We start from the raw sequence: 18,857 nt of genomic DNA, 5'->3' as shown, positions 1-18,857 counted from the left end.
GGTCGATTTTTTTAATATTGTTTTAATTTTTTATTGTTATGTTAATCACCATACATTACATCATTTGTTTTTGATGTAGTGTTCCATGATTCATTGTTTGTGCATAACACCCAGTGCTCCATGCAGAACGTGCCCTCTTTAATACCCATCACAATGCTAACCCATCCCCCCACCACCTCCCCTCTAGAACCCTCAGTTTGTTTTTCAGAGTCCATCGTCTCTCATGATTCCTCTCCCCCTCCGATTTACTCCACTTCATTCTTCCCCTCCTGCTATTTTCTTACTTTTATTTTCTTAACATATATTCCATAAGGTGTTTCAGAGGTACAGATCTGTGATTCAACAGTCTTGCACATTTCACAGTGCTCACCATAGCACATACGCTCCCCAATGGCTATCACCCAGACACTCCATCCCTCCCAACCCACGCCACTCCAGCAACCCTCAGTTTGTCTCCTGAGATTAAGAATTCCTCATATCATTGAGGTCATATGATACATGTCTTTCTCTGATTGACTTATTTCTCTCAGCATAACACCCTCCAGTTCCATCCAAGTTGTTGCAAATGGAAGATGTCATTCTTTTGATGGCTGCATAATATTCTATTGTGTATCTATACCACATCTTCTTTATCCATTCATCTGTCAATGGACATCTTGGCTCTTTCCACACTTTGGGTATTGTGGACAATGCTGCTATAAACATTGGGGTTCACGTACCCCTTCGGATCCCTACATTGGTTTCTTTGTGGTAAAGACCCAGTAGTGCAATTGCTGGATTGTATGGTAGCTCTAATTTAAAATTTTAAGGAACCTCCATAAAGTTTTTCACAGCGGTTGCACCAGCTTGAATTCTCACCAACAGTGTAGGAGGGTTCCGCTTTCTCCACAACCCCGCCAATATCTGTCATTTCCTGACTTGTTAATTTTAGCCATTCTGACTGGTGTGAGGTGGTATCTCATTTAGGTTTTGATTTGCATTTCCCTGATGCCGAGTGATGTTGAGCACTTTTCCATGTGTCTGTTGGCCATTTGGATGTCTTCTTTGGAAAAATGTCTGTTCATGTCTTCTGCCCATTTCTTGATTGGATTATTTGTTCTTTGGGTGTTGAGTTTCATAAGTTCTTTATAGATTTTGGATACTAAGCTTTTTTCTGATATGTCATTTGCAAATATTTTCTCTCATTCTGTCGGTTGTCTTTTGGTTTATTTGACTGTTCTTTTGCTGTGCAAAAGATTTTATCTTGATGACATCCCAAGAGTTCATTTTTGCCCTTGTTTCCCTTGCGTTTGGTGATGTCTCTAGGACGAAGTTGCTGCGGCTGAGGTCGAAGAGATTGTTGCCTGTTTTCTCCTTTAGGATTTTGATGGACTCCTGTCTCACGTTTAGGTCTTTCAACCATTTGGAGTCTATTTGTGTGTGTGGTGTAAGGAAATGGACTAGTTTCATTCTTCTGCATGTGGCTGTCCAATATTCCAAACGCCATTTGTTGAAGAGACTATCTTTTCTCCATTGGATATTCTTTCCTGCTTGGTCAAAAATGAGTTCACCATAGAGTTGAGGGTCCATTTCTGGGCTCTCGATTCTGTTCCATTGATTTATGTGTCTGTTTTTCTGCCAGTACCATACTGTCTTGATGATGACAGCTTTGTATTAGAGCTGGAAGTCCGGAATTGTGATGCCGCCAGCTTTGTTTTTCTTTTTCAGTATTCCTCTGGCTATTCGGGGTCTCTTCTGTTTCCATACAAGTTTTAGGATTATTTGTTCCATTTCTTTAAAAAAAGTGGATGGTACTTTGATGGGGATTGCATTGAATGTGTAGATTGTTGTAGGTAGCATTGACATCTTCACAAAGTTTGTTCTTCCAATCCATGAGCCTGGAATGTTTTTCTAATTCTTTGGGCCTGACTCAATTACTTTCATGAGTATTTTACAGTTTTCTGAGTACATATTCTTTGCCTCTTTGGTTAGATTTTTCTAGATATCTTATGGTTTGGGGTGCAATTGTAAATGGGATTAACTCCTTAATTTGTCTCTCTTCTGTCTTGTTGTTGCTGTATAGGGATGCCACTGATTTCTGTGCATTGATTTTATATCCTGCCACTTTACTGAATTCCTGTATGAGTTCTAGCAGTTTTGGTGTGGAGTCTTTTGGGTTTTCCACATACAGTATCATATCATCTGCAAAGAGTGAGAGTTTGACTTCCTCTTTGCTGATTTGGATGGCTTTGATTACTTTTTGTTGTCTGATTGCTGTGGCTAGGACTTATAATACTATGTTGAATAGCAGTGGTGAGAGTGGACATCCCTGCCGTGTTCCTGACCTTAGGGGGAAAGCTGTCTGTTTTTCCCCATTGAGAATGATAGTCGCTGTAGTTTTTTCATAGATGGCTTTTATGATATTGAGGTATGTACCCTCTGTCCCTATACTCTGAAGAGTTTTGATCAAGAAAGGGTGCTGTACTTTGTCAAATGCTTTTTCTGCATCTATTGAGAGGATCATATGATTCTAGTTCTTTCTTTTGTTAATGTATTGTATCACATTGATTGATTTGAGGAGGTTCAACCAACCTTGCAGGCCAGGGTTAAAACCCACTTGGTCATGTTGATTAACCCTTTAAATATACTGTTGGATCCTATTGGCTAGTATTTTGGTGAGAAATTTGCATCCGTGTTCATCAAGATATCGGTCTGTAATTCTCCTTTTTGATGAGGTCTTTGTCTGGATTTGGGATCAAGGTAATGGTGGTCTCATAAAATGAATTTGGAAGTTTTCTTTCCATTTCTATTTTGTGGAACAATTTCAAGAGAATAGGTATTAATTCTTCTTTAAATGTTTGGTAGAATTGCCCTGGGAAGCCATCTGGCCATGGGCTTTTGTTTGTTGGGAGATTTTAATGACTGCTTCAATTTCCTTAGTGGTTATAGTTCTGTTCAGGTTTTCGATTTCTCCCTGGTTCAATTTTGGTAGTTGATACATCTCTAGGATTGCATCCGTTTTTTCCAGGTTATCTAATTTGCTGGCATACATTTGCTCATAATATGTTCTTATAATTGTTTGTATTTCTTTGGTTTTGGTTGTGAGCTCTCCTCTTTCATTCATGAATTTGTTGATTTGGGTCATTTCACTTTTCTTCTTGATAAGTCTGGCCAGAGGGTTATCAATCTTGTTAATTCTTACAACGAACCACCTCCTAGTTTCATGGATATGTTCTACTGTTCTTTTGGTTTCTATTTCTTTGATTTCTGCTCTGGTCTTTATTATTTCTCTTCTTCTGCTAGGTTTAGGCTTTATTTGCTGTTCTTTCTCCAGCTCCTTTAGGTGTAGGGTTAGGTTGTGTATTTGAGACCTTTCTTGTTTCTTGACAAAGGCTTGTATTGCTATATACTTTCCCCTCAGGACTGCCTTCACTGCATCCTACAGGTTTTGAACAGTTGTGTTTTCATTTCCTTCGGTTTCCATGATTTTTTTTAATTCTTCTTTAATTTCCTGGTTGACCCATTCATTCTTTAGTAGGATGCTCTTTAGCTTCCATTTATTTGAGTTCTTTCTGATTGAATTCTAGTTTCAAAGCATCGTGGTCTGAATATATGCAGGGAATAATCTCAATCTTTTGGTACCGGTTGAGACCTGATTTGTGACCTAGGATGTGATCTATTCTGGAGAATATTCCATGGGCAATACAGAAGAATGTGTATTCCGTTGCTTTGGGATGGAATGTTCTGAATATATTTGTGAAGTCCATTTGGTCGAGGTTGTCCTATAAAGTCTTTATTTCCTTCTTTACCTTTTTCTTAAATGATCTGTCCATTTCAGTTTGGGGGGTGTTAAAGTCCCCCACTATTATTGTATTGTTGTCCATGTGTTTCTTTGCTTTTGTTATTAATTGCCTTATATAATTGGCTGCTCCCATGTAAGGGGCATAGATATTTACATTTGTTAGATCTTCTGGTTGGATAGACCATATAAGTAGGATATAGTGTCCTTCCTCATCTCTTATTACAGTCTTTGGTTTAAAATCTAATTTTTCTGATATAAGAATTGCCACTGTAGCTTTCTTTTGTTATCAATTAGCATGGTAAATTATTTTCCACCCCCTCAATTTCAATGTGGGATTGTCTTTGTGTCTAAAATGAGTCTATTTCAGACAGCATAGAGATGGGTCTTGTTTTTTAATCCAATCTGATAGCCTATCTCTTTTAATTGAGGCATTTAGCCCATTTACATTCAGGGTAACTATTGAAAGATATGAATTTAGTGCCATTGTATTGCCTGTAAGGTGACATTTACTGTATATTGTCTGTGTTCTTTCTTGTCTATGCTGCCTTTAGGCTCTCTCTTTGTTTAGAGGACCCCTTTCAATATTTCTGGCTGGGCTGGTTTCGTGTTTCCAATTTCCTTTAATTTTGGTTTGTCCTGGAACCTTTTTATCTCTCCTTCTATTTTCAATGACAGCCTAGCTGGATGTAATATTCTTGGCTGCATATTTTTCACGTTTAGTGCTCTGAAGATGTCATGCCAGTCCTTTCTGCCCTGCCAGGTCTCTGTGGATAGGTCTGTTGCCAATCTCATATTTCTACCATTATAGGTGACATATCTATTCTCCCGAGCTGCTTTCAAGATTTTCTGTCTCTGAGACTTGTAAGTTTTACTATTAGATGTTGGGGTGTTGACCTATGTTTATTGATTTTGAGAGGAGTTCTCTGTGCCTCCTGGATTTTGATGCCTGTTTCCTTCCCCACATTAGGGAAGTTCTCTGCTATATTTTGCTCCAATATACCTTCTGCCCCTCTCTCTCTTTCTTCTTCTTCTGGGATCTCAATTATTTTAATGTTGTTTCATCTTATTATATCACTTATCTCTCGAATTCTGCCCTCGTGATTCTGTAGTTGTTTCTCTCTCTTTTTCTCAGCTTCTTTATTTTCCATCATTTGGTCTTCTATATCGCTGATTCTCTCTTCTGCCTCATTTATCCTAGCCATTAGTGCCATTTTTGATTGCACCTCATTCATAGCCGTTTTGATTTCGACTTGGTTAGATTTTAGTTATTTATTTCTCCAGGAAGGGTTTCTCTAATAACTTACAGGCTTTTTTCAAACCCAGCTAGTATCTTTCAAATCATGAATCTGAACTCTACATCCGACATCTCACTAATATCCATATTGAGTAGGTCCCTGGCAGATGGTACTACCTCCTGTTTTTTCATTGGGGTGATTTTTTTCGTCTTGTCATTTTGTCCAGAGGAGAATAGATGAATGAGAGAACAAAATACTAACAGGTTAACAACTCCCTAGAAAATATAATCTAAACAAATCAGAAAAGACCTGAAACCAGGGGAAAAGAAAGGAAAAGAATGGAAAAAGAAAGTGGAAAAAAAAAAAGAAAAAGAAAAAAATCAAAGGAAAACAGAACCCCCCCCAAAAAACAGTATATGTTCAAATAGGATCAGGCTGGTGCATAGATCAGTGCCACACACTAGATTTTCGGTGTATTATGGTCTGTTATAAGAAACTGCTTCTTACAATTTTAGGGAAAGAAAGACTTATAAATGTACAAAATAAGGGGAGATATGATGAAGGGATGGAATATGACTGTAAAAATGAAAATTATAAACAATTTTAAAAAAGGAATTGATCAAAAGGTGTTTGAAAAAATAAAGAGTATTTAAAAAAAAGAAAAAAAATGACAATGTGATCAGGCAGGAGACTGAAAAAAGCCATACACTAGATATTTAGGGTATATTTTGATATGTTAGAAGAAACTATCTCACAATTTTAAAGAGAGAACAACTTATATACATATATGCCAAAAATAAAGGTAACTACTATGAAAGGATAAAATATGACTCTAAAAATGAAAAATATTTTTTTTAAATGGGATTGATAAGATGTTGTTTGGAGAAGGGAAAAAGAGAAATTCAAAAAAAATAAATACAGTTAAAAAAATTAACTTTGAAAGACTAATGAATCATGGTAAAAAAAAAAACCCATGAATTCTATGTGCAGTATTCCCCTAGTGCTGGAATTCTCCCGTTCTTATTGATTGGTAAATTTCGTCTTGGCTGGCTGTTTATGCTGATCTTCTGGGGGAGGGGCCTGTTGCCATGGTTCCCAAATGTCTTTGCTGGAGGCGGAATAGCCCCGCCCTTGCCAGGTCCGGGCTAATTAATCAGCTCGGGTTTGCTCTCAGGAGCTTTTGTTCCCTGCAAGCTTTCCGGACAGGGTTGGAGGACTAGAGTGAAAATGGTGGCCTCCCAATCTCCGCCCAGGAGGAGCCGAGAACTCGGGGCCCCACTCCTCAGTGCACCCCCAGAGAAAAGCAGTGGGTCACTCCGGTCTCCCTGGTCTCCGGCTGCACTCTGGGGTCACCCGGCCTGTGACCAAGCGTTTCTATCTCTGGCACCTGACCCCGTGTGGAATCTCCACACCCAGCAGATCCCTGCAGTGGGCTCCAATGCCACTCCTACCAGGGGAGAGGGGGGAGTCTCCCCAGCTCTGCCGCTTGTTGGTCCCTGCTGGAGGAGCAGTGGCCCGACTGTCACAGATCACAGTTTATGGCCACCCCAAGTTGAGAACCCGTGCCTCAGCTCCATCTCTGCAGCCAGCTTCCCTGCTCCAATACCTGGGAGCTCTGCTGCACTCAGGCACCCCCTGTCTTTCTGTGACCCCGAGGGTCTTGAGACCACACTGTCCCACGAGGGTTCCACCCCCCGCTTAGCCACTACAGTGACATGCCTCAGCGGAGACGACTTCTAAAAGTTCTGATTTTGTGCTCCACTGCTCTAGCACTTGCCAGAAGCGGCCAAGGAGGCCCCCTCCCCTGCAGTCTATCCTCTCGAATATCTCCTTGGATTCATTTCTCTGCACATCCTACCTTCCAGAAAGTGGTCACTTTTCTGTTCAGAGTGTTGTTGCTATTCTTTTCTTTGAGTTCCTGTTGAGTTCGTAGGTGTTCAGAATGGTTTGAACCCTATCCAGCTGAATTCCTGAGACCAGACGAAACCCAGGTCTCCTACTCCTCCGCCATCTTGCTCTGCCCCGAGGGTGGGTCGATTTTTATCCCCCAATGCACAAACTGAAAAAGGAAGAATAAATAATAAATTAAGGTTATAAAATAGAAATTCTATATAAGGGGTAGAAGGTAAAGACTGTATTTGAATACTTCCTTAAAACACAAAATGATTTTAGTGTTTATAGTTTTCTTATTTGGAACATATTCTATTTTCTCAGGTAGACTGTTTTTGCTGTATTTTAACTTGACCCCACCACAACTACACATTACCTGATAAAAAGTCCTCAAAATATCAAAATAAAATTCCATTCATGTTCTTTTCCCAATGAAAAGTGTCCTTACCTAGGAGATTTCCCCTGCAAAGACACACCCATCTTATCTACTCTCTCATTTATATTGTAGTTGTCCAGTTTATCATTTATGGAACACACTGCATGTGTGTTTATGGATCTCAGTACAAGTGTGTTCTCCAGGATGTAGGGAGAGCACCTGTGACATTGGCACAGAAGGTTGCTTTTCCGGGCCCAGCTTGAGTTGTTCACGCACACAGACTAAAGTGATGAGGAAGAATGCACTGCCTGGACACACAGCAGATCGAGGTCACAAGGCTGCCAGGCATGTCTGGGATGCTGCATTCCCAGAATCTGTCCTGAAGACACACAGATGGTCTCCACTAAATATGCCTGATGTGTCAAGTACCTTAAATTCCCTGTGTGGTTGAACAACAAATGGCATCATCACCTGGCCAGAGATTCCCCTTCTCCTGAGGTGTGACTGCAGGGAAATAGGGAGGTTGTGGGGCCTGGTCTTATCAGGGAGGTTCAGGTAAGTTTTGGGACATTAGCTCCAGCTGACCTCCAGGTATGCATGAGTCAGAGGGCTCACATGACAGCTCACTTCCTCCTACAGGGGAGTCTCCACATCTGTTTCTAGGCTGCAGCTGGAGGAATGGGGGCAGATGGTGGACATCCACAAGGCCTGCAGGTAAGTGCAGGAGGCTGGTGTGAGTGGACCTCACTTCCTGCTGTGGCCTGCCCACCCACAATGTGGGTGTCAGCATTTCTCAGCACTGGGCTTGCATCAGCAGTGCTCGCAAGCCCTTTCTCAGCCTCCAGAGTGTATCAATCCCTGTGACTGAATGGAGCACAGGCATTACCATTTCCATCCAGCTGCTTCCCGGATCTCCACTCTGATCCAGGGCCAAAGCATTCTCAGCAGGGGCCATAAACTCACTCACCTCCAGCCCCAGTGTTTCCAATCCATTCTGCCTTCACACCAGAAATTTTAGGTAAACTTTTAGTTTCCCCAAATCTTTTGGGGAACCTGAAATCCTCATTTCTTGTGAAGTTAAAAGATGGGTTCAGTCAAATTCACTGCATGTCTAGATGATATCCAAATAAGATAAAATAATTTACTGAACATATGTTTACATACTTTGGGCTTCCTCATTAAAAAGCAGCTCAAGAGGAATTTGGGTCTCTTAGTCAACGTGTTTTGCGTTTTATTGAGAGATTATACTATGAAGAAGCACATGTTTCCAGGAATTATGAAATGTATTCATCAATTAGCCAAACAAAAGTGTGCTGGTACAGCACACGGTTCACAACTGCTTACTACTTCATTTTGAATAGAAGTTAAGGGTTGAAAATTCTTTTTGGTTTTCAAAATTCAGAAACTTAATATTCCTACTTCTGTGGTAATGTATTTATTTGCATAACCTCAATAAGAACATGTTCTCCTTGTGACAGAAAACAATTGGAAATGTTTGGCATGTTGCCAGGGATTTGACTGGAATGCCAAATTTAAGGTAGATGTGAATAGACTCATATCTGACCAGACAGCTTAACAGTAAAGGGTTGACTTTATGGAGCCGCTCCAGCCCCCTGGAAAGAGCAGCCTGAACCCTTGTTTCCAAGGTTCCCAGCACCCTTATCAGGTGAGGGAAGAAGCCCACTTCTAGAAGGGCAAGTGCAAGAACCTCAGGATATTTTTGAGACATCAAGAAGAAGACTTAACCCAAGTCTTTGGGGCTTGCAGGAAAAGTCTGCTGGCAAGTATTTGGGTGGGCCACTGGCCTTGAAAAGCTGTTCAAATTCAATCTGAGATTTCTTAGGAAATGTTTCAGCGTAGCTGGTTTAAAACGGCCTACTTGATGAATTGCTATTTTTGCTGTACTAACATAAATAAACAGGCCAAGTGTATTGAAACTAGGCTTATACTGAAAAAAAATTAATCTCAATTTGGCTATGCTTGGAAGTTGGGAGATTAATTGAGGTTTTAGTATTTCTCATTATAGCAGTTATAATCAACCAAATGGTTGCAAATAGTCTTTTAAGTGCACAAAGCCTTCGATATTTCAGTATTACTCAACTCTTTAAACACATTTTAGGCCCCTGTGATACTGATTTAGTTTCATGGCTGGACCATGCATGTTCGGGACAATAAATACACAGCGGGTTTCTTTGTATTTTCTTTTTGTTTTATTATGTTATGTTAGTCACCGTACAGTACATCATTAGTTTTTGATGTAGTGTTCCATGATTCATTGTTTGCATATAATACCCAGTGCTCCATGCAATACCTGCCCTCCTTAATATCCATCACTGGGCTAACTCACCCCTTTCCCCTCTAAACAATTCAGTTTGTTTCCTGGAGTCCATAATCTCTCAGGGTTCATTTCCCCCACTGAACCCCCCTTCATTTTTCCCTTCCTTCTCCTAATGACCTCCATGCTATTCCTTATGTTCCACAAATGAGTGAAAACATATGATAATTCATTCTCTGATTGACTTACTTCATTTGGCATAACCTCCTCCAGTTCCATCCATGTTGCTGCAATAAAACGTGACCATTCTCTTACACCATACACAAAGATAAGCTCTAAATGGATGAAAGACCTCAATGTGAGACAGGAATCCATCAGTTTCCTAGAGGAGAAGATAAGCAGTAACTTCTTCAAAATTAAGCACAGCAAATTCTTAAAGACACGTCTCCAAAGGCAAGGGAAACAAAACAAAAATTAACTTTTGGGACTTCACCAAGATAAAAGTCTTCTGCAAGGGAAAGGAAATGGTAAACAGAACAAAGAGGCAGCCCACAGAATGGGAGAAGATATTTGTTAATGACACTACAGATCCAGGGCTGGTATCCAAGATCTATAAAGAACTTCTGAAACTCAACACCCAATAAACAAATAAAAGTCAAAAAACGGGCAGAAGACATGAACAGACACTTCTCCAAAGAAGACACACAAATGGCTAACAGATACATGAAAAAAAATGTTCATCATCATTAGCGATCAGGGAAATTCAAATCAAAACCACATTGAGATTCCATCTTACACCAGTTAGAAAGGCAAAAATTGACAAGGCAACAAACAACAAATGTTTGTAAGAATGTGGAGAAGGAAGAACAGTCTTACACTGTTGGTGGGAATGCAAGTTGGCACAGCCACTTTGGAAAACAGTGTGGAGGTGCCTCAAGATGCTAAAAATACAACTACCCTATGACCCAGCTATTGCCCTACTTGGTATTTACCCCAAACATACAGATGCAGTGAGAAGAAAGGCCATATGCACTCCAATGTTCATAGGAGCAAAGTCCACAATAGGTAAACTGTGGAAAGAGCTGAAATGCCCTTCAACAGGTGAATGGATAAAGAAGATTTGGTCCATATATACAATGGAATATTACTTAGCCATCAGAAAGGATGAATACCCATCATTTGCTACACAGTGGAGTTCTGACTACTGCTTGTTTAATTGCTGTAGAATTTGCTACTGTAATCCTATTTATTTATTTAATTTGAAACCACAAACTTTTATTTGGTCACAATTCTGAATGGTAAAAATCTAGATACAGCTGTCTTCTGGGTTGATTTCTTCTGAAACCTATCTCTTCAGCTCGTATGTAGCCATTTTCTCTCTGGGTATTCTCATTAACTTGCTTTTGGTGTATCCATGTTTTAATCTCTTGTGATAAGGGCTCTTCATATCTTTGATTGGGTCCCCCATATAATTAATTCTATCTCAATTACCTCTTTAAAAAAAGTGTTTTTCTTTTTTTTTTTTAATTCATGTTAGTTAACATATAGTGTATTATTGATTTCAGGAGTAGAATTTGCTGATTCACCACATACAGACAACACCGAGTGCTCATGCCAACAACTCCCCCCCCGAATACCCATAATCCATTTAAGCCATCCTTCCACCCATCTCTTTTTCAGCAACCTTCAGTTTGTTCCCAAAAATTAAGAGTCTCTTAGGGATTGCCTCCCTGTTTTCCTTTTATTTTATTTTTCCTTCCTCCCACCTATGTTCATCTGTTTTGTTTCTTTTTTTTTTAAGATTTTATTTATTTATTTGACAGAGAGAGACACAGTGAGAGAGGGAACACAAGCAGGGGGAGTGGGAGAGGGAGAGGGAGAAACATGCTTCCTGCTGAGCAGGGAGCCCGAAGTGGGGCTCGAGCCCCGGACCCTTGGATCATGACCTGAGCCGAAGGCAGACGCTTAACAGCTGAGCCACCCCGGTGCCCCATCTGTTTTGGTTCTTAAATTCCACATATGAAAGAAAAAATGTGGTATTTTTCTTTCTCTGACTGACTTATTTTTCTTAACATAATACGCTTCCATCCATGTCCCTGGAAATTACAAGATTTGATTCTGTTTGAAGGCTGAGTCATATTCCATTGATATAATTATATGTATATATGTATATGTGTGTGTATATATATATATATATATATATATATTATATCACGTTTTCTTTATCCTATTCATTTGTCAGTGGGATCTGGACTCTATATTTTGGCAATTGTGGATATTTTTGCTATAAACATTAGAGTGCATGTACCCTTAGAACCACTATGTTTGTATTCTTTGGATAAATACCTAGTAGTACAATTGCTGAGTCTTAGGGTGGCTCTGTTTTGCACTTTTGAGGAACCTCCACACTGTTCTCCAGAGTGGCAGCAGGAGTTTGCATTCCTACCAGCAGTGTAAGAGGATTCCCCTTTCTCCACAGCCTCACCAATACCTGTTGTTTCCTGTTTTGTTAATTTTAGCCATTCTGAGATGTTTGAGGTGGTATCTCATTGTGGTTTTGATTTGTATTTCCATGATGATGAGTGATGTTCAGCATCCTTTCATGTGTCTGTTGGCCATTTGGATGTCTTCTTTGGAAAAATATCTGCTTCTGTCTATTTAGATGTGCCCTTTCTGGGTTAACTCTTTCTACTTGTGATTATAGCATAGCAGCTACCCAGACAGTGGATGTCCTCACCATTGACTCTGATGCCTCAGCATCACAGGATTGTGCTGTAAGGCCTTAGAGTTGCTTTCCCCCCTCTTTTTGCTGATGTTTCCACATCAAAGAGGGCTGTCTCGGGTAAACACATTTCTGGCCAATCAAAAGGACCTCCAGGCCAACACCACACCCCCCAGACTCCTTTGTTTTAAAGAATATGGGTGGATTTTGACACCTGGCCATTTGGGCCACTTGCCTTTTCTCTTGCTCTGCTTGAAATTCTCACACTTACCTATAAACTCACCAATAATGAGCGAGGCTTGAAACCTTCAGCCCCCACCAACCACCCCAATAACTGCAGAACTCTAGCCCCAGCTGCTGTATCATTTTGAGGTCTTGCATGTAATACATCTGGGTGTTCCCAATGTTTCCTGGTGGCTGTTGCTACAGGACACTGTGAAATCCTAGTAGGAAGCACAAGGGGGTCGCCAACAGGCAGAGAAAGGGCGGAAGGGTATGGGGGCTGTCTGGGAACTGCACTGGAACATTCGCAGGTGGGAAGCGCAGTCCATCTGCTACTCAGGACCTGCGGCGTGCAGACCCTTCCTCTTATCAGAGTCCCCTCATCTCCTGTCCCTTCCCCAATCTGCAGGGCCCTGTGCTCAGAACCGGATCTCAGGTGGAGAGCCTGTGGAATCTAGGCTCCCTGGGGAGTAGCAGGGAAACCATGAGAGTGCTTCAGGAGGGGTGGGCCCATGATGCTTCTCAAATCCTGAGACCTGTGAGCCTCAGGTCAAAACCCCTACTTCCTGTTTCTCACCTGAGAAAGGAAGCCTGGGTCATGGCAGAGAGGGAGCCAGGACCTGTCCCCAGAAAATACCAGCAAGGACACTGCGCAACAGCTTGCGAGTCTAATAGGGCCGTGGTTGGAGGAGGGCAGGCGAAGGGGCAGAGCTACCTGGTGCTTGGCCAGCCGTGCTGTCTGGTGATTGGCCACAGGAGACAGCTAACAGCTGAGAGCCTCCTGGTGATTGACCAGGGAAAGTGGGGTGGAGACAGCCACCAGGTATTGGCCAGGGAGAGTAGATTGGGGAGAGCCACCGATTGATTGTCTTAGTGCAGTTTGTGGACCTCAGATTTCCAGGTGCAGGCCCCTCCCTCCCTAACTCTTTCAAGGACTCTGTAAGATGCATGAAAGGTCAGGAAACAGAGCAGGAAGAACAACCCAAACCCAGAGAAGGGGGTCATCTACACCTAGATATGAGAAATTTGAGGCTACTACCTAGGCACAAATGACCCTCTCCAGTCGAGGGCCAGTGTGGTGTGGTGTGTGAATTTAAAAGCTGTTCCCTCTTTTGGGGGTTTAGTCCCAAGTGTCAGAGTTTCATGGTGGGATGACAAGAACTGGCTGGTGTTGCAGGCATTCAGAGTGTAGTACCCACTTTGTGTCACTGAGCCAATATGCTGGTGGTTCCAAGGCATGCAGGCCTCTTGCCTGGGGCTGACTTCAGGCTGATGCTCTGGTAACATATCACTTGGGAAGCCTTTATCTTTTGGGGACCTCACTTAACTGACTGAGCCACAGAAATATCTCAAGAAGCTGCAGTTTAAAGAGAAACTAGAATTTAATGGATCCACCCCAATTTCCCCCTCCCCCAAATCAGGAGGGGGTGTTGCTGGATCTCTTTCTGTGTTGAGGCACTGGCAAGCACCATGGGTCACATTTCCCTCCACCCTGATAGCATGGACAGAAGCAGGGTCTAAGCACCCTATACAGCTTATTACCTCGATGAGCCTTGGTCCCCAGCCTACTCAAACCCAGCTGTGCCAACAAGGCAGCCCCAGCATGGCACACACTGGGACGCCCCTGGTCAGCATCAGTGACAGCTCCTGACAACAAACCGATGTGACAGAAGTGCTTAGCACCCCAGAACAACCCAGGCCTGCAGGACTCCAACTTCTTGGGTACCCATTCTAAGGAAGGTTATGTGACCTCCTGGGCCACTACTGCATCAGCTGCACCTACCCTGACAAGGAACCAATTATGTGGAAAACTCAGAACACCACAGCCCACATTCTTTCAGGACACTCAGAGTACTGAAGAAAAAGGGACAAACCAGCTTTTGCCCACTTAAGACTCAACCATCATTCTAGGACATCCTGGGCACAGAGAACCCTTCCGAATCCTAAATGCACTTCAGCAATAGCTACCCTGCCAAAGTGCCTTCTCTGCAGAGAGCCCTGGGACACGCCAGCCTACACTCACTTCAGCTACAGCTGTCCTGCCAGGGTTCCCCCTGTGCAGAGCACCCCAGAAAACCTCAGCTCCTGATCTATTTCCATTCCAGCCAACCTCTGCACAGAGAGCGCTGTGACACCAGTTATATCCACTTCAGCTTCACTTAACTGACATGGATTCCCTCAATGTGAAGATACATGCACCCATTAGTTTATTGTACCGTGACTTTCTATATCCACGATATGGAAACAACCCAGGTATCCACCAGAGATGAATGGATAAGGGCTGCCCTTCAGCCTAAACACCACCTCCCTACATTCCTAGCCAGTTTAAAGAAGCACAAGACCCAGAATGTGGGTTTTCATGCTCTTCATGAGGTCAAACAAGGTACACCACATCATTCCAACCCCTTAAAACATGTTGTTTCTCATACGACTTTAAAAGGTTAGAAAGGTTTTTTTGTCTTATCAGTCAAATAGTGTCCATCAGGGCCACTGCAGAACACACAACAAAGTTTTGTAGGAATATTAGCAATTACAGATTTCATAAATACACCACAGAGATATTATAATCACCCCGGTATAGATTTATGAAAGAGGGGCACAAAACATTGAAACATGGAGGGAGATTTCTCACCCAGAAACACATAAGTCTTTAGTCAATATAACTCCAGAGGCAAGCCTCTTCCATGTTGTACACTCAATGATCAAAAATAAAATCCACACATAGCCAGCTATTGATCTTATCAGTGGAAATGCACTTGATATAATTAACCACAAAAAGAATCTTCAAGTTCCTCCAGCATTTTATGTCGGATTTGCCAAAGCCTGCCTTCATGCTGCAGAACCCAAATGCTCTTTTGTTTGGGACCCACCACAACATCCCTTCATCCACCGGGACACTCCCATCAGGAAAGCCTTGAATGTCTCTGTAGAATGATGGTTCCCTGCCTTCCCTGGGTTGCATGAGTCAGGACAAGTTGTAGATATGTATTCCAAGTCTGATGCTAAACTTGCTGCTGAGAAAACATACAATAACCAAGCTATCACAGGGACCCAGGCCTTCGGCACCCCTCACAGAGTCTTGAGGGTGCTGTGGAGTGCAGTAAGCTGGAATCCTGGAAGGATCATTGTGGGCTGACCTCTGTGGGCTGCTGGTCACAACTGAAGCAGATAGCATCGTGGGTGTCATTTCCCTGTCTGACAGACGGCAAGCCCTGATACTCATGCCCACAGGTGCCAAACAGAAGGAGACAGAAGCAGAATGGCCACTGTGCATGGAGCAGACCTTGGAGAAAATGTGAACAAGATTCTGGATAGACTCTGCCTCATGAACACTGACCGTGACAGAAGACAGTCAAATGGCTAAGAATGTGTATCAGGGTTTGGTGATGGGTATTTTTCCCAGTGAAACCCAGCATAAGAAACAGATTTTATGTGTTTCTTAGTTACCAGAATTGCATTAAACCACTGTTTTAAGACCTTTGAAAAATTTCAGATGCTATATTTTATCAAAGTTCACTGTGTCCTGATTTTTTTAAAATTTTTCATCTCAAAGAATTCACTGGTCTGCAACAGGTCATATGACATAAGGGGAGAGCATGGGCCTATTCAGATCTCAAGCTATATATCAGCACATGGCGTATTTCATCACTGTGACCTGTGGCAGCAGGAGCCATGCGGGACGGCGATGTGAAAGCCTTTCAAACTTTCTCAAAACACTTCTTTTCATTAGAATGATAGAAATGCTCTAATTTGAATATAAATAGTTAATTTGTAAAACATAACGACAGTCTTATGTTTAGTGTGTTTTTGGATCTATAATGTAAACAAGTTTGCTTTAAGACAGGTTTATTTATTTCTCTTCCATGCAATATTTTACACACCTTGTAGGGCAACTTCAACAAAGCCATTAAAAACCATTGGTTGTTATTGTCAATGGCAACTTCCTCATTTATGTTTGCATCTGGAATGGATAGTACTTCGAATATAGACACTGTTAGAATTGAAAATCTGATGTTTCCAAAAGCATGTGTGGAGACCTGCTCTGCTAGACTGGAAACAGGCAGCTGGTATGAGGAAAGAAAGTCCTAGGAAAACGTGGATTTTCTCCTTCTGTTGAAATGTCAAATCATGATGTCTGTATGACTGCTGATGGATTGTTGTTGCAAAGTGTTATTATGGCATATGCACTACTGTCATGGATTGAAGAGAAACAATGCTTCCTAATGTAAGTCCTCTGAAAATGTCCACACTGTACATAGTTATTAGTATAGTGTGCTTTTTCTTGTTTTTGTTATGTTTTGGAAGATTGCAAAATTAAAAAAAAAACTTACCATCTGCAAAAAAATCAGATGAATGGGTAAAGAAGAGGTGGTATATACACATAATTGATTATTACCCAATCATAACAATAAAGGGTGAGATCTTGCAATTTGGAAATACATGGATGGACGCAGAGGGCCTAAACAAGTGAAATTTATCAGAGAGAGAAAGACAAATACCATAGGATTTCATTCCTATGTGGAATTGGCAAAGCAAAACAAATGAATAAACCGCCAAACAAACAAACAAAAAAATCAGACCTATAAATACAGAGAACAAACTGATGGTTGCCAGAAGGGAGATGAGGGGGGTATGGGAGAAATGGGTAAAGGGGAGTGGGAGACACAGGCTTCCCATTATGGGATGAACACCTGACAGGGATTAAAGGCACAGCATAGGGAATGTGGTCAATGGTATTGTAACAGTGTCTCAGGTGACAGAGTAAAACTACACTTGTGGTGCGTGTAGGATAAGGTAAAAACTTGTCCAATCACTATAATATCCTCCTGAACCTAACTTATTATTGTCTGTCAATGCAGATTCAATTAAAAAAATAATAAGTCAGAAAGAATATATGTAAAACAGAATTGGGTTTGTCTGAGAGTCACAGAAATCCAAAGGCAATCCAGCTGCAATTAGCCTCACTCAGCCAGTCTAGGGGCTGCAGGAAACTCTGGTCTCTGGACACACCCAGCTCATCCCATCTGTGATAATTTACTTCCAGTTCCCTTCTTCACTGATTTCTCTTTCAGCTTCCTTTCCGGGCTTTTTCCTGTGCAGCCCCTTTGGTTGTCTTCAGTCCTAGCCCACATGCTCTTCTCTTCACGGTCCTCACGGGGAAGCCCATCCATCCCCTGGCTTCAGAGAGCACCTCTCTGCTCTTAATCTTCTCTCCCCTAAGCTCCAGACCCTGTACATCTGCTCTGGGAGGAGACAGCTCCATCTGCCAGCTCAGTCCTTCAACAAATAATTAATGGGTGATTGCTATGTGGCAGTGCAGAAGAAATATGGAAGTTTCCTGAACACACTCCATTTTATTTTTTTGTGTTTTATTTTTTTTAGATTTCAGAGTCTAAATTTAGGATCGCATTAGTTGCATAGAACACGCGGTGCTCATTCCATCAAGTACCCTTCTTAATGTCCATCCCCCAATCACCCTATGTCCCACCCACCTCCTCACCAGCAACCGTTTTGTTTCCTACAGAGGAGCTTCATATGGTTTGCCTCCCTCTCTGTTTTCATCATACATTATTTTTTTCTTCCCTCTCCCAATATTCATTTTTCCCTTAAATTCCACCTATGAGTGAAATCATATGGTATTTGTCTTTCACCGACTGTATTCACATAGCATGATATTCTCTATGTCCTTGCAAAAGGCAAGATTTCATCCTTTTTGCTGGCTGAGTAATATTCCATTATATATATATATGTATATGTATATATATGTATATGTATAAATACATTCTTTACCAGAATTCTAAAAGATGAAATTTTGTACCCTGCTACTCATAATACTTTACAGTACACTCCTCAGGCTGACTCCCTCCCCTCAGCTGTATCCTCAGCTATGTCACACCAGATTCAAATCTCCATACCTCCCCCCTTTCAAACAGTGGTTGTTTTTCTACTTGTCAACTTGTAGCATTTATATTCTCAAACTCTGATTCATTTCTGACGTCTTCAAAATGACTTCATAATTTTGCAGTTATAATGGAGGGAGGAGACAAACTTAAAGCCTCCTCCCAGTACTTTCTGATTGGATACTGGCTTTGAAGGCTGTGAACCAGGTGACAGGCTGGAATTGGTTGTCTCCCTTCTAGGAGAGCTGAGTGTCATTCTGGCCATGAGCCAATGACTTGTGACAAACCTCCATCATTCTCAGGTTTCTTTTCATTGTGGGAAGATATACCAAACACAATCTCTACCCTTTTCTAGACTTATATTTAAACTGTGATGGATGAGTTGAGAGTACCTTTTTTTCTAATACCATGTTCTCCGACTAACCCCACAAGAGTGATCTTTCATGGGGTCTAATA

At 41.6% G+C, this 18,857-nt stretch overlaps 1 pseudogene; it reads left to right on the top strand.

Annotated features, from left to right (window-relative positions):
- The first annotated feature begins 7,970 nt into the window (after nt 1–7,970).
- Nucleotides 7,971–15,800, top strand: LOC114202009 (5'-AMP-activated protein kinase subunit gamma-2 pseudogene; annotated as a pseudogene).
- Nucleotides 15,801–18,857: the final 3,057 nt, after the last annotated feature.

Source organism: Eumetopias jubatus, unplaced genomic scaffold (genome assembly GCF_037043125.1).
Source record: "Eumetopias jubatus isolate StellerSeaLion01/CBP00866 unplaced genomic scaffold, mEumJub1_p1.0 scaffold_5, whole genome shotgun sequence".
Classification (NCBI taxonomy): domain Eukaryota; kingdom Metazoa; phylum Chordata; class Mammalia; order Carnivora; family Otariidae; genus Eumetopias; species Eumetopias jubatus.
The sequence above is the reverse complement of the archived record's forward strand: the minus strand, read 5'-3'. Positions and strand labels throughout refer to the sequence as shown.